The sequence below is a fragment of the Alligator mississippiensis genome, chromosome 1 (genome assembly GCF_030867095.1).
Source record: "Alligator mississippiensis isolate rAllMis1 chromosome 1, rAllMis1, whole genome shotgun sequence".
NCBI classification, from domain to species: Eukaryota; Metazoa; Chordata; order Crocodylia; family Alligatoridae; genus Alligator; species Alligator mississippiensis.
Genome location: NC_081824.1, coordinates 460607813 through 460629257, shown reverse-complemented (window position 1 = coordinate 460629257; position 21445 = coordinate 460607813). Strand labels below are relative to the sequence as shown.

General features: G+C 42.9%; 1 protein-coding gene across 10 annotated transcripts in view; it reads right to left on the bottom strand.

The window, feature by feature from the left end:
- DLG2 (discs large MAGUK scaffold protein 2) overlaps positions 1-21445 on the bottom strand; it is a 1595452-nt gene that overhangs the window by 369090 nt on the left and 1204917 nt on the right. The window lies entirely within an intron of this gene.

The following is a 21445-nucleotide window of genomic DNA, read 5'->3' as shown; positions in this document are numbered from 1 at the left end:
CCCAATTCTACCTTTGCATGCGTATAACTAACAACTTGACTGAACTCATTGGGAAAACTGCTAAAGGCTGTTGGGATTACTATGATTTGGATGCTTTATGCAAAGAGGTTTAACAAAAGGTGGTAAAAATATCATGGAGATGCACTGTGCCTAGTCTAAGTGATTACACCATACTCTACAAAAGTTGGTTCTACTGCACATTGTAAGAAAGGAAAAGCTTTAATACTCTATCTTTGATCCATTAAGTAATAAATTGTGCCTTTTGCTATGAAGCTTTACAGTTATCAAACAATACTACCACTCTGTTCAGATAAAATCAAAAGGTCAAAGATCTGCTCAGCCTAGATGGCAGACGTCCAGAGGGGTAGCACGCTTAATGTACACCAGTTTCTGCAGCCAACAGCAAATAAGGGAGGGATGCAGCTGCCTTTGAGTCCCACACCCAAATACTTCATTCACACCTGAATCAATGGGGGTAGACTTTGGAGAAAATCTAGAGCAAGTGTGTCAAACTCATCCCATGCCCTGAGCCTGGGGCACAAAATGCCTATGGGTGCAGTGGGACCACTGATGGTTGTGACTGTTCAATGGAGGGGCCAGCAGTGGGGCAACTGTGGTGCTGGCAGCGATGGTGGTGATGAGGCAAATGAGAGCAGGGTGAGTGGGACTATATCAACACAACCTTTTCTCATCCTCCTGCCCCAGAACACCATTTCCACTGGGGCCCAGAGGCTCCATCCTTGCTAGCCACATCCCCAAATTCCAGTAGCCCAGATCTGGCATGTTGGTCACATGCTTGGATACACGTGGCCTACAACAAGGTCCAATCTCATGCCTCTTTAACAACTCTGCTCTCGTTCTCCTGGTGCAGATGAAATACTACGTGCTATTTTCCTTAGGAACCAAGAGCTTGAGCTTAGCACACGCCATATATTTTGTTGGTCATTTCATTCTGCAGCATAATGGATATTGGGTGTCTGACAGAAGAGAACATTTAACGAACAATGCAATTTCTCTAACTGTTTAGCCCATGGAATTATGACACTTTGTGCTATATCACAGGGCAAGTACTAGACCTGCGACCCACTTTTATTTCCAATAGCTATTGCTGCACTCTAGCTCCAGTTTCAGTGGATTTTATGAAATGGTAAATGGAACTGTGGTGCATGTTGTTCTTGTGCGTGTTGTAACAGGCTTGTCAAAAAAGATGCTCCTGCTCACAAGCTGAGCTCTAGCAATTCCTTCCCCACCATACTGCGTGATGCAACTTGTGAAGGAGCATCATGACTTTCCTTTGGGATTACCGTACCGAAAGAATGACTGATGAATGTGGCAAAATAGCATTTTGCTGACTCTTCCTTAAATTTCACAATGAGTTTGCTTCTTTCAAATGACTGAATAAATCTTGAACAAGTGATGAGGGAGAATGATTTGTTAAGCCCATCTGTTTTGGGACAGCTGTATTCTGTTTAGAACCAGACTGTCTCTTATCCTGTACCCCCATATGGGGGAAGAAGAGCACATAAAGTTCCCCCTCTCTCCCTCACATTGGCTCCCCATACTGTGATCAGCTGTGCTGGGGGTGGGAAGAAAACAGTCTCCACAAGCCTACATCCCCCTACACAGGTAGGGAGGAAGGGGTGAAGCCTTGTCTCCTGCTCGAATCCTCACTTTTTCATGATTTCAGCTCTTTGATTTGCACTGAGTGTTGCCCCTTTCAGTCTCTATGTAGTAGACCAGCTGCAGAGTCTTGAACCAGGTCCATATACCTCAGAGAAGTGGAAGGAGAAGGAAATGCTTTGTAAAGATTGAATCACAATCTGCTTTATGACCTTTTCCTGTGCAGTATAACAAAGTATGTTCCAGTGCATGAAGTATGTACAAGAACCTACACCAGTGCTATATTTTATCTGGGATGAAACCACTGTCACCAACATGAGGAAAGGGCTCCCAAAGCCCATGACTAGAATCGTGGCCCAGTGGCAATAAAAGCAGCTACACAAGGCTCTGACCACATACTCTTCAAATACTTGTGGATGACAAAGGAAAATCAAGCACTTAACCAAATTAGCAAACCCTATAAACATACACTAATTTTGAAAAAAATATTAAATTTGCATGCACAATCTGTGTGAAAATACAAGGCCTTTTTCCACTGGTGAATAAAAGTGTATATCCCAACATTATAAAAGTCCTTTTTCTTGTTCAGTAGTAGAGAAAGGCCACTGATGGACAAGGAGATTATGTTGGAAAATAGCTGTGTGTTCAGCAATGATGTATACGCTTTCTGTGCAAGTTTAATATCTTTCCAATAATATTTGGCTGAGAAAAAAATAGCAGGCATTACTTGTATTTCAAGCCTTAGTCACTTTTTCCTTCTTATTCCTTCTAAGTCCTTCTTATTAAAAGGCATATGGTCCAGTGATGGTAATATCTAATCAAAGCTAACCAATGATACTTGAAATCTGAGCATAGGATTTTCAAAACCATTCAGTAGTGACCTACTTCTGGTACCACTGAGGTAATTGATAACTTCCTAACTGACTTTAATAGAAGCACAATTAGACCAATGTTGAGCTGCCCAACATCAATCCCTAGAGTTAATAAAAGAAAATGCTCAGGAGGAAAATGTGCTGCTGATATCCAAGCAATAAATATTTTCTGGAAACGGCAACCTGGTCCTAGATGTTCCATGGGTGAAAGGAGAGACTAAGGTTATTGAGTAAATGAATTTAGGTGCAATAAATTATTGCCTGAACTATAGAAAGGTAAACATGAAGGAAGGCACCAAGCTGGCCATCGTAAATAAGATAGGATCTCAGCCCTTACATAAGCAACAATGTCTATCTTGCACTGCTACATTCTTACTGATCTAGAGCAGCGGGGCCAACCTTTTTGGGGGCGTGCCACAAACAGCCGAACCGCCTTCCCGAGTACCACTCTGATCCCTTGTCCCCACCCAATCCACCACTTGGATGTCTACTCCCTGCCCGATTTGCTGCTTTGCTTTCTACTCTTTGCCCTGTACTCCCTGCCAGTAGCATAACTAGTGAAGGGTAACTGAGCCAGGCACCTTGGGCACCAACTTGGGGAGAAGGGGGTGAAAAAAGATGGCTAATGAATTTGTAGGAGGCCACAAGATCACCTCTCTGTATTTTTGACAGATTTTGATACACACAAACATATTAACAAAAAACATGGGCTAATGAAGGACGGTGGAAGACTGCTGTTATTTTCCCCATCAGAAATGTACCGAGATCCAATGGTAATATAACCTACTGCTTAGGAAGGACTAATTTGCTTGCCATGCGCCAAAAATGCTGTACAAAACACAAGGGAAGGCATCTTGCCCTGAAGACCTAGCTGTGCTTCATTTACAAATACAAATCTCAACTTTACTTCTGTTTAATGGACTCTTACCTCTCTACAGAGTGCATCACCTACAGAGTCTGGCTGCTTGACATGTGTTCAGTGCAGACCATTACAGAGGGTACAGATACAGAATATACTTTCATGGAGACCTTAATATTTACTCTTTCTTATGTTCTTGCTTTGTTATTCAAAAATTATCTCAGTTACTATGTGTTTGTCCTTAGTTTATGAAAAACACTACCATTTATTTCATGCAAAATACAGATGAGAAGCCATGGAATCAAAGGACGAATTCACTAAGAAACAGTGGTGGGTTTTCGGAAGAGGGAAGAGGTTCTAAATACATATGCCAGCATTTAACTGGTTGGCTGGGTAGAGGAAAATTTTTATAAGAAAGATTTGGAGGAAGAAAAGAAACTGCTGACATTCTAGGTGAGGAAGAGGAAGAGGAAATTCACATGTGAGGGGCCCAAATGGGTAAAAATATACAGCAGATAAGGATGCAGAAACAGCATTAAGAGACAAGGCAAGACATCTGAATTCTTGAGGCCATCATCATTAATGAGGCCAAGAATTCATTGACTGACACTGAATAAATCACCTCTATAAAATGGGTAGTAGTTCAGCTGACTTACAGGTATCTTGCTAAGAGTAACTGTTAGCAGAAGCATGTGGAACAGCTTGGAGATCCTCCCATAAATGCCAAAATACTAGCGCTTGAAGAATTTGGAGTTGCTTAATTCTTTAAAAGGTTACAGATAATAGGAATTGAAACTTTCAAAAGGGAAAGCACTGTTGAAAAATGACATGGGGAAAGTCATTTGACAGGATTTGTACAGAAATGTCTTGAAATGTCCAGGTCCCCTATTTTTGGGTGCCTGGCTTGAATCATCTTAACTGGCCTTGATTTTCCAAGGATGGATGCTCATCATGCTCAGAAAATGAAGCTGTAGAAAAGTCTCCAAGTATGAGGGTGAGGTACTAGTCGCTTGGCTCTTAGACCTGGAATTCACATTGCTGCTGCCATGGAATTATTTGTTTTCTTGCCCTAACACAGTAATTCACCATTTTTATTTGATGGTGGGGAAAGAAAGATCACATTAACCAGGGGTGACCAAGACACAGTTTAAGGCTGGATCTGGCCCGCAGAGCTCCACCTGGACCCAGAAATCTGGCAGTGTGGTGAGCAGAGCCAGAGCCATGTCAACGAACGCTGCTGCTGCTCATCCTGCCACTACATTTTTGGACCGATTGGAAGCCCCAGATCCAGAGCACAGAGCTGGGTCATATGGCCCACAGGGCTGCCCACGGGTGTGGAAATTTAGTGACAGGAGGAATAGTGGCTGGCATGGCTCTGGGAGCTACAGCAATTAATGATACCACCACCTAATTCCATCCCTGCAGACCAGATGACAGGTCTCTGTGCTCCAGAACCAATCTACTCTCTGCCACTCTTCTGGCTTATGGGCCTGCCTGATTTGGGCACCACTAATTTAAACCACAATCATACCAGTGCAGGCTGGCAGAAAAAAGTCAGGTATGCAGAAGGAGAACTGGATCATGAAAAAACACACCAGACAACAGAGTGGACTAAAAATCTAGGTTGGAATATTGTTGTCTATTAAATCAGGCACTATATTAAATAATGCTAACCCCATAACAAGCCAAAGTTATAGTTGCAATTTAATGTTAGTGCTCTGCTAAAATTAACAAACAACTCAAGCAGTCAATGTCATCAGTACCCTCCATGGAATTGCTGCCTGATTATGAGAATTGAAGGAGGCACATTATTCCTCAATCCTTCCATATGAAAAGTCCAAGTAGTAATACTACACTCATTAGAAACCACTTTCCAATCATAAGCAGCTACAAACTATAGTTCAAGTGAAGCCCTTAACTATTTTTACATTAAGTGCTATAAATTGGTGATATATTATCTGTGGATTTCTTTTCAAATTGTTTTTAAAAATTGATTCTTAGTACAATTTTATCAAAACGTTGCAAGGACTAACGTCATTGTTTGCAATCAAATGTACAATTTAATCACCGTCTGACAAGCAACTGCTCAATCTGAGATGGAGACTGGGTAATTTAACATCTTACTCAGCAGAGCAGCCAATTAAAGAAGGTAAAGGTCCCAGTCACTCCTTTAAAACCTGTGAAACCCATTAGGATTCCATCAGATGGTTTAACAGACTCAGCGTGTACACAGCTCAGCTAGAAGTCATGTGAAGAATGAAAAAATATGAAACATCTTGGGAAGTTATTGACCCCAGTATGTTCTAACCTGGGTTTTGAAATGTAAACACCTAAATCAATAATAAGATGTATATGTTTTTGAGAACATGGATTTAGGTGCTTAGCATCTGGCATTCAAGTTTGTAAAAAAACCTGATTTTCATATATACAGAATGCAATGTACAATTGTCTTAATGATAACAGTAATGATATGTTGATATGCTACCCCACAGTCTTCTAGATATTAACCACACCTGTAAGAATTCACAGTATAAGTGCTCAATTCTTCATATTCTTATAACTTAATTTAATTGAATCTTCAACTGAATTCATTTAATTCAACTGAACTGAGAATACTCCAGTAAGTAAGACTATTTGTCTGTGTAAAGAATGAAGAATCAAGCTCTAAAAACACCACACAAGGTTAAAGGATGAAACAAGGGAGAAGCGCTATAATACACACACAGAACTCTTTAACCATACTTCATTTTTAAGTCTGGTCCTTAGTGTGAAAAAGATTACTTCTTATGTGTTTGTGTATCACCTCATGTTAACTTAAAATCAGTATGAAAGCCTAGCCAAGAGCATCAGCCAATCTTTTGGTTTTGAATTGCACCGTAGCCCAGATATTTGATTTTTTTCCCCCATCAAGTGGATAATATTTGAATATATGCATGAAATTGTAGTCCTCCCTTCATACTTGTTATCATGCAGGGTACATACACTAACTTTATGACAGTGAAGCCGATGTAACTTTTTAAAGTTGACTTAACTGTCAGAGTGCGCACACATATGTGGAGCAGAGTCAGCTTAGATGTGACACAAAATAATACACCTCCGAGGTTTATTATCTTGAGTCACATTAGTTAAGTCAACTTAGCTCATGAGATGGCTGCCACCACGTCAAGGCGCTCTACGTGTGTATGCTCTGACGTGGCTTAACTTAAATCGACTTAGTATGCGTGTATGTACCCATGTAGATCACCTCTTCCCACATTTTCAATGGTGCAAACTGCTTCTCTCCCATTCTCAGTCACATAACATCCCACTGAGACCTACAAAAACTGGGTGCGTGGAACAGTCAGGTTGTGTTTATTGTGTTTTTACCTTTCTCAGCATAATTTGGCAGCAAAAAGTGAAAAAGAAAGTAGCATCATCTAACCAGCCAGTTTGCTGCAGTCCACATCTCACATCACAAGTTATCCAAAGGCCTCTTTCTTGAACTGAAGTTGGACGTCATGAGTTGTTACAACTCTTAAAAGTTCGGTGACTCTCCCCCTCACATATCCAGCCCCTGCTCTCAGAAACAGCCTCACAGCCAACTGACAATTGTGGTGGTAGATATTTTTGTCCCCCCTACTGTAAGGCAGGCCCCAGGGCTCACTCTCAATTACACTATGGCTGCACTAATGCCTAACTGGGGAAGACAGAGCCATCAGCCACCCTTACATGCCCAGGGCACTTAGTTCCTTGGAGGAGAATTTGGCAGGCAGCCATTCCTGCTTTCACCCAACATGCAAGAGGAAAGGGAATGCTTGCTGGCATGTGATGCTGTGTTTTACTAGTTCTTTAACAACATCCTAGGGTTTAGGATGGTTCCTTTACAACTTTCTCTCTAGCACCTGGTTCTTTCAGAGATAGGATAAAGGACTACCTGGATCTTTTATCCTCATCTGTTATGGCAATTCTTACTTTCTTGTAGTAGTAGAGAGAGTACACATAACATTTATCTACATACAGAGTTTATCCACGGTACATCATACAAAATCAGAACAGTAAGAAGTCCTGAGCTGGGGTGGATGGAGAGAGAGGATTTCGATTCATCTCAATGTTTTTAAAAATCAAGCTGACCTACAAACACAATGCTGAGGAATGTGAATGTTGACCCTGGAGCATCCTAGGAAAGGCTTACAACATTTGTTCTGTGATGCACTCTCAGCTCCTTGTCTTTTAGATTAAAAGGTTTGAGGTAGCTGTACAGTTGTTTGTAAAGCTTCTAGCCCTTTTGCTTTGATGGATTGAAGTTAGAAAGGCAGACAAAACAACATGATAAAGTGGGCAACATCCTTTAATTCCATTAATGCGGGTTCTTAATTCAGTTCAGTGAAGTGGAACTAGCTTTTTCTGATGCTGCCGACAGCACAACTTTAAACTTAAATGAGGTTTTGCTTTCCCCTGGGATTAATTATAAGGCCAGGAAGCACTTTTTTTGTTTTAATTTCATCTTGGCTACAAAGAGCTTGATAATATTCAGTGTTGGCAGTTACTGACCCCAAGTAGAAGTGTAAAACTAGCCAAATATTCTCCCATCAGAACTAAATGGAACGCTTCAGAGAAAAGAACGTTTCCCCTTGCTAGTCAGAGAAGAGCACCCTTGAGCAACAAAGCTACACATGAGCTACAAAAATGTGTTTTCATGCAGAGCCATGTGCAGCAGGGGAGAGTGGGAGGGTTAGTGACTGCAAGTGTCTTATGTATTTGAAAAGGAGATTACTGTACCTAAATCCCTAGTGACATTACAGACTGTTGCATTGATAAATGCTCACTCACTGGAACAACAGAGCCAAGTTCACTCAAGCACAGGGACAGATGATGACTCAGACTGCACGCCCATAGAAAGAGAATGGTTCTTACAGCTACTTTGACTTTGGCATTGGGCTGCTAAAAATTATCAGGGCTATTTGTCTGCTTCCCAGACCAGGTAGTTGGAGCAAAGCGGGTGAACAGGCCGAACACTGGCTCCATCCCATTGGTCACAATGGCTGATCCAAGGGAGAGACTGTTGTAATTTGCTGTTTGTAGAGTCTAACAGTTTGTTACAACCACCTGGGAACCAGGAGGAGACAAGGGAGAAACGGACTCAGGTGCAATGCCTTGTAGGGCTATAACTGGGGTCGTGCAATTCATGACTCCATCCATTGTTCAAGGCTCTGTTTAATGTCACTATCCAGAGTTTAATGGGATGAGTACACACTGACTTCAAGCCTATTTCAATTAGGATTGGACTCACTTCTTTATCAGGTGTAAATGGCCACTCTAGCATTATAATGGGTGTGAATGTCTGAGAAGGCATTTTTAGCAAAGTCAGAAACAAACCAGCTGGTAATAACAGCAAGACAACAGCTGTTACTTGGTGAAAACCTCCCTATTTAAGAATTCTGTTTAAAAGAAAAGCACTCAGGGCACTGGTATCTGTGAAATGTGACAGGTAGGATCAAAACAGACATACGCATTAGTCTGAAAGAGCTGACTATGCAGGCTAAGCATTTAGAATGAAAAGCAGGAGAAAAGACACTCAGGCACTTTCATACATAAACAATAGAAACAGTGTGTCAGAGACAAGGGAGTCCAGCTTTAATGACTCAAATAATAATACCACTGTCTTCTGGGAACTTCTCCCACAGTCAGAATGACTTGTTGACATGCTGATTACTTTTTTCCTTTGCTTAATTTCATCCCACCTGCCCCTTACATCCTCTCATTCCTTTTCCTGAGACCCCTGAAATAGTTGGAGAGTTGGGCAGGCTCACTTCCCCTCCATGTTTTTATCTGGACAGATATTGGGTATTTCAGGAGAGATTTTGGGGAGTTGAATACCTGTCTCTTTTGAGGTACCTAGTCTGAAACTGGTGCATGGAAGTCATTCTTACTAGGCCCTGACTGATTTGACTGTGATTTTTATATTAGGGCATAACAAGGATCCAGCCCCATCTAGTAGATTGGTTGTTGACAGCGGAAGAGTTCTGATGATTTACGCAGGCTGAAAATGTATTCCTGGTTGTTAGGTGGCAACAAGGGGTGGAACACAAGTATCACTTGGATGGCTTAAGACAACGTAGAAACCAGGCTTAGCAGAAAGGCAAAAATCTCAATTCCTCATTTACTGAACCAATGGCAGACAGAAATGATGTGGGGACAACACACTGAAGTTCGGTCTAAGGAGAGATTTAAGGTACTAGCCTCACAAATTCAGATGGGGAGTATTTCCCATCATACTTTCATGGTCTCCATTTTCCCTGCATTTCACAGTTCCAAGATCAGCAGGGGTTATAGCGGGGCCTCTGGCACGGCTCTATGAGCGCTCGTGGGGCGCTGGCCAGGTACCAGAGAATTGGAAAAGAGCCAATGTGGTCCCCATTTACAAGAAGGGGAGAAAAGAGGACCCCAGCAATTATAGGCGAGTCAGTCGTACCTCGGTCCTTGGGAAGACCTTTGAGAAAATTATCAAGGAGCACATCTGCAAGGGCCTAGCAGGGGAGGTAATGCTCAGGGCCAACCAATATGGGTTCATAAAGGGCAGGTCCTGCCTGACTAACCTGGTTTCTTTTTATGATCAGGTCACAAAGTCCCTGGACGAGAGTGTCGGGGTGGATGTCGTCTTCCTGGACTTTAAGAAGGCCTTTGACACAGTTTCCCATCACATTGTCTTAAAAAAACTTGGTGACTGTGGCATTAATGGGTGGTAAATTGGCTAAATGGTCACACCCAGAGAGTGGTGGTGGATGGGTTGTTTTCGACCTGGAGGGATGTGGGCATTGGAGTCCCCCAGGGCTCAGTCCAGGGCCTGTACTGTTCAACATCTTTATCAGCAATCTGGATGTGGGTGTGGAAAGCACGCAGTCCAAACTCGCTTACGACACCAAGTCGTAGGGCGAGGTGGGCACATTGGAGCAGAGGGACAGAACCTAGCTAGATCAAGACAGGTTACAGAGGTGGGCGGATGAGAATAGGATGGAGTTCAATGCAGACAAGTGCAGGGTGCTGCATCTAGGGAGAAGGAACCAGCAACTCACCTATAGCCTGAAGAACACCTTTCTTGTTAACATGGTGGCAGAAAGGGATCTTGGAGTCATTGTTGATTCCAGGATGAACATGAGCTGTCAATGCAAGGAAGCGGTCAGTAAGGCTAACCACACCTTGTTGTGCATCACAGATGCATCACAAGCAGGTCCAGGGAAGTGATCGTTCCCCTCTATGCGGCGCTGGTCAGTACTGCATCCAGTTCTGGGTGCTGCACTTCAAGAGGGATGTGGCTAGCATTAAGAGGGTCCGAAGGAGGGCCACTCTCATGGTCAAGGGGCAGCAGGGTAGGCCCTACGAAGAGAGGCTAAAGGGCCTGAACCTATTCAGCCTCCATAAGAGAAGGCTGAGAGGGGATCTGGTAACTATTTACAAACTCACCAGGGGGGACCAGCAGGAATTTGGGGAAGCTCTGTTCCCCTGGGCACCACCCAGGGTTACGAGGAACAATGGCCACAAATTGTCAGAGAGAAGGTTCAGGCTGGACATCAGGAGATTTTACTTTACAGTTAGGGCTGCCAGGCTCTGGATGGGCTCCCAAGTGAGGTGTTACTCTCTCCTACCCTGGGGGTCTTCAAGAGGAGGCTGGACAGATATTTGGCTGGTGTGATATGATCCCAGCACCCGTTCCTGCCTGGGGCAGGGGGTCGGATCTAATGATCTGTTTAGGTCCCTTCCGACCCTAAGCACTATGATACTATGATACTAAGAGTTCCAGCAATTCATGCAGTATGTAGTAACCATGTCTGACAAAGAGCAGCTGTCACCTCCATCCCTCTTTTGACATAATACTTATGCAACCTCAGATCACAGAGAATTTTTTTCCATCCTGCTGCCTTGCCATATCATATGTATCAATATTGTTCACTATCACCTCCATGTCTCTTTTGGTGTTGGTGCTTTAAAAGCATTGAGTAGAAAAGGAGACAAAATAATATGTTATATCTCTCTTCACACAAGAACAGCAATCTTTCTGGCTCTGGAAATAATTAGTTTCACAACACAGAGATAGCACATTATAGCTAAAGCAAAGTGGCTTCAGTGATCAATTCTAAAGCAGAAGATGTTTGCTTTTGGTAAAAGAGAGCATGCTTACACAATTAAAGGGCCATGCTAGCAAACTCTGCGGTGCAGGATGATACACCTGTTCCATACATACTACACTTTGAAATGGATGTTGCACCATCCCTTTCGACTAGGGACAGACATTACACATACACCATCTTAAGTGTTCAGAAACTAGTTTAAACCTGTAACAACAGATGTTTGATACACATAAACTGGTTTGAAAATGACTGACACTGGTTTGAGATAAACCTGGTTGAATGTAGTATCAGACTTAACTGATTTGGGTCAAACTGGTTTATGTAATGTCTGTCCCAGACCCCTTCCTGGTTTAAGCTAAACCAGATTCCCTCAGCATCCCAGCATGCTCTCTGTGCTGGGTGGGGCTCTCTACTCCACAGGAGAGCTGGCTCCTCCCCTCTGCTCCCTCACTGGAGCTTGGCTGAGACTGCAGGAATCTGCCTGGTCTCCCAATCCATGCTGTGGGAGACAAGATATAAAGAGACAGGACAGCCTTAGGGCTTTTTGGATCTAATCAACAGGTAGTTGGTAATGTCCCTCCTTCCACGGAACAAGTTATTTAAGAGCATGAACTAATGAGAGATCTGTTTGTTTTGGTGATGGGGTGATAAATGCAGTGTAAATCCCTGCCTGTTCCCTTGCTGACCAGTGAGGTGTGGGGAACCCCTCCCTAATCAGAAACTCCTGTTGGGTCCTGGCCACACCCCCCCCTCAGTTCAGAACTGTAGAAGGGAAGGGAGGGCTGCTCTAGCACCCCTCGGCACTAGCCTGAGCCACTGCAGGCATGTGCTGGCATTTCTGGGATGTCTCTGCAGTTACAAACTGATTTAGCCTAGCCAGGTTAGACTAAACTGCAAAGATTGAAACAATTCAGGTCCAGGCTTTTTGAATGTCTGTCCCTAGCCTTCATGGGGTGCTGGATACAAATAACGACACCCAAAAGAGAGAGTGTGGTGTGCTCCAAGCTTCCCAAAGATGGCTATGTTACATCCACCTCAGGGGTCTGCACACATGGAGCAAGCAGGTTGTACTCCACTATGTCCCTCCCTTGTACAGTCCACTGGTCTATGATGCTATGACCTAGAAGTCTATTATAAAAAAGTCAGTGATCTTTACTAGTATGAGCTGCCAACAAGAATTCACAGAAATGCATGAAAGCCTGTAGTGTCACATCACTGACTGAGTTCCTGTGTCTTGTCACTTATTTACGTATATATCAATATTGGCAGGGCCTAACTCCATGTTAATTAAAAAAAGAAGCAATAATATTTAGAGGAAGAGGAGACGGAGTCCTATGCTAGGAACAGAATTCAGGATTCTTCTCTCCCAGTCAAGTGTCCTGTCCACCGGACCTCATGGTTTCCCATTTCTCGCAGCTGGCATGGCTGTGATCCATTTGCACTCTAAGACATGCCATTGAGCCTTTACTGCAGGAGTAATAACTCAGTATGATGCACAGGGAATTAGCTGGACAACTTCCATCAGCAGGTGTAACATAATAATTGCCATCCATTACACTGATCATTTCACCCTCAATGTCAATATGTTTTCTAGGGCTATATATTAATTTTCATGATGAAAACCCTTTATTATAAGCATAGCTCATTTTTGGTTTCTGTATCATTACAGAATTAAATACCTACACCCACATATCTATCCAGACAGCAGCTTTCAAAAACTCAGAAAATTTATGGGGAAAGACTGACAGACCTGGGCTTATTTAGCCTAGAGAAGAGGAGACTGAGAGGGGATTTAATAGCAGCCTTCAACTACCTGAAGGGGGGTTCATAAGAGGATGGAGCCAGACTGTTCTCAGTGGTGGCAGGTTTAAAAGATTTCATAGACATTAGGGTTGGAAGGGACCTTGTAAGATCATGGGTCCAGCCCCCTGCCGAAGGGGCAGGAAGTCAGCTAGGGTCAAAGGATCCCAGCAAAATAAATGTCCAAACATTTCTTGGAAGTGTCCAGAGTAGGTGCTTGTATCACCTCTGGGGGGTGTCTGTTCCAGGCACTGGGGGCTTGGACAGTAAAGAAGTTTTTCCTTATGTCCGGCTTAAAATGGTTTTGCAGGAGTTTGTGACTGTTGGACCCTGTCAGACCTTGGGGTGCTCTGGTGAACAGGTGTTCCCCCAGATCCTGATGCACACCCCTTATGTACTTATAGGCTGCCACCAAGTCACCCCTGAGCCTGCGCTTCTCCAGGCTGAAGAGTCCAACAGCTCGCAGCCTCTCCTCATAAGGCCTGTTCTCTTGCCCTCATGCACATGGCTCTCCCCTGGAGTCTTTCGAGCTTCTCCACATCCTCCTTGAATTGTGGAGCCCAGAATTGGATGCATACTCCAGCTGTGGCTTCACCAAGGTTGAGTACACAGGGAGGATGACATCCTGGGTCTTGCTCGAGATGCATCAGTTGATGCAAGGCAGAGTTTTGTTCACTTTGCTAGCTGTGGTATCACACTGGTGGCTCATGTTCATCTTGTGGTCAATCATGACCCCCAAGTCTCTTTTGGTCATGGTGCTAGTGAGTGTAGCACTGCTGAGCCTATAAGTGTGATGTGGGTTTTTGTTCCCAAGGTGGAGCACCTTGCATGATGACAGAACAAGAAGCAATGGTCTCAAGTAGCAGCAAGAGAAGTTTAGGTTGGATATTAGGAAGAATTTTCTCACTAGGAGGGTAGTAAAACACTGGAACAGGTTACCCAGAGAGGTGGTAGAAGCTCCATCCTTGGAGGGTTTTAAGATCCGGCTAGACAAAGCTTTGGCTGGGATGATCTAGTTGGGGCTGGTCCTGCCTTGAGCAGGGGGTTGGACTTGATGATCTCCTGAAATCCCTTCCAACCCTACTTTTCTATGATTCTATGATTGGCAAATATTTATGAAGCTTAGTCAAGTAAATTTTAGTCATCAGTGTTTCACACAGAAACAAGGCAAATCCCAGCAGTTACAGTTTAAATTAAAACTTAGAGGCAGAAAACAAAATAGATTTGGGAAGAACCCATTGTCATCCAACACAACACAAAACAGCACTTCACCCTAATATTTGCCAGTTTCATTAATAAACAATTTAAGAATACAGTAAAACTTCCAAGTAATATAGTATTCCCTACTGTCAAAGGAGAAAGCCTCCCCAATGTCGAGTTGATTAGAGTATGGCATTTATTTAGGTATTCTTTTTTAGATGCAAAAATTCCAGACAGCTTATTGGTTCAAAGGCACTGATGTTTTCCTTAACAGGCTAAGACCAGTTCTAACATAAGGTCCAAAAACCCTTCCAAATTTTAAATGACTGAAGGTCATAGTAGTTGGCCATAGATTTGCCATAGAAAAAAAAATCAGCACCCCCCAAGAATAATGAATAAAGATCTTAATGGCTAGACAGTTCATTCACAGGAGTATTTACTTAATACTTAGTACAAATTGGCTTTACTTCTTTTTTCAAGGGATGCGTGAAGAGTAATATAGAGACTGTTCTGCTTTTCTAATCAGCTCTGTTCCTATGTTGGCTTTAGCCTGTGCAAAGGTAATTCACAGTATAATGTAGAGGATCTTACATTACACCTACTTTTCTTTTAAGCAAAGCTTAGATAAAAATGGGTGCACTTACGTGTGTGCATGCATACATGCACATACTTGTAGTTAATAGTCAAATAATGAAAATTTGCAAACCTAGCTGCCAGTGTGTCCAACCTACCTCCATGAAAAAAGACACAGCTCCAGATCTACTCAGGGTAGATTCATTGCACTGAATTTTAGTTACCCAGAAGAAAATATTTACGGGAATTGAGAACCAATTAAAGCAATCTAAACAGCAATGAAAAGCCTTCTGATACCCAACTTTCATCATCCAATTAACTAACAAATACTTTATATCCCATGTAGAATATTTACACAAGGAAAATATACCCTCCAGAGTGTTAACTTGCCATAGTGTTTCTACATTAAACATGAGAGCAAATTGGGCACAAAATCTGTTTTTTCTATAGATAAAAAAACTCTCACGTGTGTAGTAAACCCTCACATGTGTACTAAAATAATGCAAATTAACTCTACTCATCAAGGCAGAACTGTCAACAAGGGACATTCTTAGCTTCAGTGTTAAATTAAAAGAATTACTAATGTAAAAAATTATCACAATAGATCAGAACAGCATCTTGTATATCACAATAACCTTCTGTCCAACGGTGCGATACCTTCTAACCAGTGCTATCTGTCTTATTTGTGTGTGCCTTTATGTATGATATTTTTTGATGTGTACTGGATGCCTGTGATCTTTTTCTGGGGTATCAGGAGAGTCTGGAAATAAAAATAGGTCATGGAATAAGCCTGATTATGCTGCCATTGAATCCAAAGACAGCAAGAATGGGTCTACTGTTTGTGAGGAAAGAAGGTAATAAAAGAACAAATATAAGTCCTTAGGACAGAGAAAGAGAGAAACAAAAACAGCATAGTGCAAACAAACAAATCATGCACATGTCGCACAGATGTCCAAGATGAATAGTGAACAAATAGGGTATTTTAAGATACTCTGTTTCTAAGCTCTTTTAGTGGGGAATCATCATTTGTATCTTTTAACTGCAACGGAAGCTGGGGAGCACTCAGCACTTCATAAAACACATTCAGCATTTTGCAGGGTAAAAGCATGGACGTAAACAGTTAAATGAGATAGAATAGCATTTACAATGGCTATTCATCTTTATGCTTCTGGGTATAAGATGCCCACTATATGGGTCAGGAATAAATATGTCTCTGTAATATAGCCCTGCAGTACTGTCCAAATGCCGGCCTATGATTACAGGCTATCTGTCAGACTGAGAAGACTACTAGATGAGATGGATCATTTTTATATGTTCCATTATGGCAGTTCTTATGTCACTACACAGGATGAGTGCTAGACAGCATTCATTTAAGGACACTCATTAAATTCGATCTTTGAAAAGAAATTTCGCTAATTATCAAAGGACCGTGAAAGGGATGCATGAAGCATTTTATCTAAGTCTGTGCCAGTCATTAAGGTGAGCAGTTTAGTTATAAACCCAATGACATAAATCAATTGGGTAATGCTGTATTACAGGCTACATGGGGAGAAAAAAAAAACTCCAGCAACCTAGATTTTTAAGATTTTAAGGGCTAGTGAAGCTACATATTTGTGAGTAAGCTTATGAACATCTCATGTGTGACGCTCCTGGGAACTGATCAAATGTTGTTGATACAGCTCATAAAATAAATCCTGGACCACAATCTGAGGAGCTTAAATTTATTTTGCTGGAATTTAGACCCTCCCCTTCCCCCCCACCCTGAGTGTGTGGACCACTACATATAATATTCCAGCAATTGAGGAATGGGTTTGATTTAAAAAAAAAAGAAATGTGATTTAATGGATAAAGCTTTTGATCACATTTCTGCAGCTTTTAATCTTCTTTCCTTGGGTAAAGAGCTTTATCTTTACTGGAAGCAGAGCTCATCGCTTTAAATATTTTTATACTTTGCTTATACTAGTTATTATCTGTAGGAATAAATTAGGACTATCAAAAAATTTTAAAACTTTGATTGCGATTAGTTGTGCGATTACAAAATGACTCACAATTAATCACGATTTTAATCGCACAGCTAAAACCACAAAATTCTGCATGAAAAACCACAAAACTATGCAAAATTATGCAGGTACTTTGTATGGTTGGGGGTGGGGGTGGGGTGCATGGGGAATTTTTGAAGGTGTGGGGGGCTGTGAGTATATGTGTGGGGGGGTTGGAGTTTGGGGAGGGGGGTCTGGTGCCCAGGGAGGGGGGACCCCTGCAAGCCCTGACAGGATGTGGGGTACTGTGGGTCAGGAGTGAGGGGCAGCAGCAGGGCTAGGGAGGTTGTGTCTTGGGAGTGAGGGGCAGAGACAGGGCATGGGCATATCACTGCCCCTCTGCCCTCACAATCTTATTACCCCGCTTCCCCCACAAGGGTCCTCTTTTTTGAAACTGGAAGTATAGTAACACTACAGGAATGCAGCCCGGCGGCATGAAGAGCAGTGCCCAGAAGATAAGTCTGTGGAGGCATAGGGGAAGGGGCGGGGTGAGAGGAAAGGTGGGGGTGGGGATGCAGATTGAAGCCCCACACAGTGAGTGAGGAAGTGGGGCAGGGACAGGGCCTGGGGTGAATAGGATCCTGGGCTCAGGGCAGGTGTAAGGGGGGTGGCTCCCTGGTGCTGCACACACCCCCAGGGGAGGCATGGCAGGGGTATATGCCCCCGGAATTGTGCACGTGGTAGAGACGGGCTGCCCACTGCAGGCTGTGCCTCTGTGCTTTGATGCCTCTACACCAGGAGATGCACACTGGCCTCGCATCCCTTGCTCGCCTGGCGGCAGGAGGCACAACATGGTGTCACGTGGCTCTTGTGTCAAAGACACCCAGATGTAGAGCCCAAGTCTGCAGCAGGTAGCCAACCTCTGCCCTGTGCACAAATCTGGGGGGCACATTCCCACTATGCCTTCCCTGAGGGTGCATGCAGCAGCTGGGAGCAGCCCCCCACCCCATGCCCCTGGCTGAGCCTCCCGCAGCTTCATTCCACTACCTGGCCCCAGTCCCTGCCCCTGCCCTTGCCTCACTCCCTCCCTCACCATGGGGGCCTTGGTCTGCTAGCCCCTCTTCCCTCTCTCTCTGCCCCTTCCTCTTCCCCTCCACATACTTATCTCCTGAGTGTTGCTCTACACACTGCTGGGCTGAATTCCTGGCCACGTGCATGCATGCGTGCGTGCATGCGTGTGTGACCTTTCCTACTGCAGCAGCCCAGAGCCCACACTGCCATTCAGCTCCTTTTCATTGCCACCACTGCTCAGCTGGGTGGCCTGGAGGTAGCGGTGACAGCAGTGGAAATGAGCCCGGGTGTGGGCTCCAAAATCATGTGCATGATTAATTGGTTCTTGCGTTAATTGCACATGTTAACGGTGATTAATTGACATCCCTAGAATAAATACATTATTACTTTACTGTATCATTCTTACAGTCAATTATTTGCAGTACTTGGGGGACCTAGACATAGACTAGGACACCACTGTGATGACAATTCAGGGGTGGGCAATTATTTTGGGCAGGGGTCTGCTTATTGAGTTTTGGCAAGCCATTAAGGGCTGCATGACAGGCAGCTCAGAGCAGATAAATATTATTTTTCTAAATTTTTTAGGGGCCCTGTGGGCCAGACAGAATGGCCTGGCGGGCCGCATCCGGCCCCTAGGCCGCATTTTGCCCACCCCATGATAGTTGTTTTACCAGTGGACCAAAAAGGCTACTTATTCTAGTCTAAGCAAAAGATAGGAAAAAACAACTGAATACAGATGAAGGGTGGGGCAGAAAGAAACAATAAGGTACCTGAGTTTAGATGTCATCAACAAACATGATCACAGTACAGTTTATACCAAGAAACATTTGCTCTTGATCAGAGCCATTAATACATTTAAATGTGTATGCGACAGCCCAGAAAGAAAGTTTTGCAAGGCAAGTATATTTGACGATGGAAATATTGTGCACTTGAACTAGACTAGCATTGCAACCTTCTGTTACAGTCCAGTGTGATTTACTTTTGTGGCTGACACTCTTCTGCAGAAAACCTGGAAGTGCCCAGCAATCAGCTAAACACTTCACAGATAATACATTTGTGAATTGGTTGTGATACAAAACTTGATGGCAGCTGTGAAGATGGGCCCAATACTCTGGATGCTCGTCCATGTTTTCAAAACTCACATCTGCAAGATTGGCAGGAAATTGATAATAGTGGCTTGTGTTTTAATTCTGCTTCCTCTGCTATTTTATTTTATCCAAAAATGATTTCTCTGTTCATACTAATCTCAGAAACCCACTATTGAAGTACCGTTGTGTTTAAACAATCTTAATCTTAAGCACTAAAGATTCTACAAACAAGCCCAACTGAAGCAAGAAACTCACAGGACAAGTCTGCTAGTTTTTACTTTTCTGGTTATAAAGTGCTGACCTTTTTTCCTAAAATTCAGTGGGATAGTTTTACTCCCTATTTCTTTATGATTGAAGGGCAGGTTTGTGATCTTCTAGTTCTCTGAGGCACCTTAGTTTTAATTTGCCGCTAGAAGGTATATCTCTATGTTCTACTGCAGCTGCGGCTACAAAGTCCATTAGATATTCCTGGAAAGTAGCTGGATATCAATATCCACTATTGTTTCTTCCCTTTCATAGAGCTCAAGAAACACAAAATTAGACTGGGCAAAGATCCATTATTACATGTCTGACCAATTATTCCTTGCACCATGTTATACACAAAAATTACCTACTGGATCAGACTAAGTGCATAAGAGCCACATCTAGACATGTGGCCATGTAGTATGTGGTGCCACAGAAACATCTGTGGTGCCACATACCATATGTTCAGTTGTTCTCCACACTGCAAGGGAGCAGCATGGAGGCGGTTTTTTGACTCCTGGATATCCACAGAAAAAAAACAGAGTGACGCACATGGCAGTGGCAGTGTGTGCTGCTCAAAGCCAGAGCCTGGCTGGCTAGGGCCACACTCTACTGCTGGCCAGGCTCTGCGCCACAGGGTCACCACTGCTGCAGCCCCAGGAGGCCCCCAGGTAAGGCTACTGGGGACAGTTCAGTGTTAGCCCCAGCCTCCCTTACCCCACCTGGGGTAATTTGCTGCATACCAGAGCGCACATGGCACAGACATTCCCCAGGGACAACTAGCAGCGGTACAAGGTATGCTGCCACTAATTGTCCCCAGGAAACTAAACACCCACACACGTCTGGACATGGCCAATTAGTCTAGTGTCTGGTCTCTGGCAATAGCCAGATGATACCTGCAGATGCGTGATAATCTAGACCTGTATTATTTATCCTGATCTCTCATTAGAGATTGGTTTAAGCCTTGAAGGATAAAGCTTACTATCTCTTCCAAACATTTTGATATTCTTGTTATCCATATGAATATCCAATCCCTGTTCAACTGTGCCAAACTCTTGTGTGTTAATTCTTTGCCCAGCCTAAATGTAAATGCTCCAAACAATGGAGCTTCTGTTATTTCCATTTGGAATTTTTCCTCCAGTTTAGGGGACAGCATCTTAGTTTCCACTTCAATTGATGTTCACGTGCTTATTTTAAGCTGGGCTAATACCTGAAATCAGAACACTTAAGTTTAAAATGCATGTTTTGTGGATATTTCATTTTAACAGGTTAAAAACATCTCTGTGTGATGTTAGTCATGTGTCTTGGCCTTTCTATGTCTCAGTGGTATTATGAGATTAAACACATTAAAAACTGGGAGGCATTCATATGCTAAAGGAATGATGGCAATATAACAACACCTTAGAAACAAAAAGCATAATATGCCACATCAATGGGTAAGAATTTAGATGGGTTCAGCAGTATTGTAATTATGTTGGCTGGTACCAATATAATTATTTTTTTCTATGTAAAAAGACTGCAGTGTTTCTGTATCTTGGAAAGATATCCATCTATTACTATAATGCAGAAATAGAATTAGTCAATTTAAAAATGAAAACTTGACTTCAGAGAAAAAATGATTTACTTGCATTGTAAAAACACTATAACACTTGTTATCCAAATAATAAAAAATAATTTTGTTCTATTTTAACCCTTATAAATACATCTGTTTTTTTTCTGTAATAGTTGTTATTAAGATCTAGGTTTCTGCATCACAGTAATGTGTTTGAACATTTACTGTTTGGCAGCCCCTACGCTGTCTGGTTAATTTAAGCTAAGTGCAAATCGTTTGGTGTCTTAATCATGGGTGAAACCCATCTGCAATGCTCTGCTATAGCCTAAAAAGAATATACCTCACAGAATAAATGGGAACATATCAAGACACAGCACACTGGAGTGCAATATTACAGAAGATGCCATGTAATTTGGGAATTGTCCCTGGATTTAATGAGAAGCCTACAAAAAACCATCAATGCCAATCTACTGTTCTGAGTCT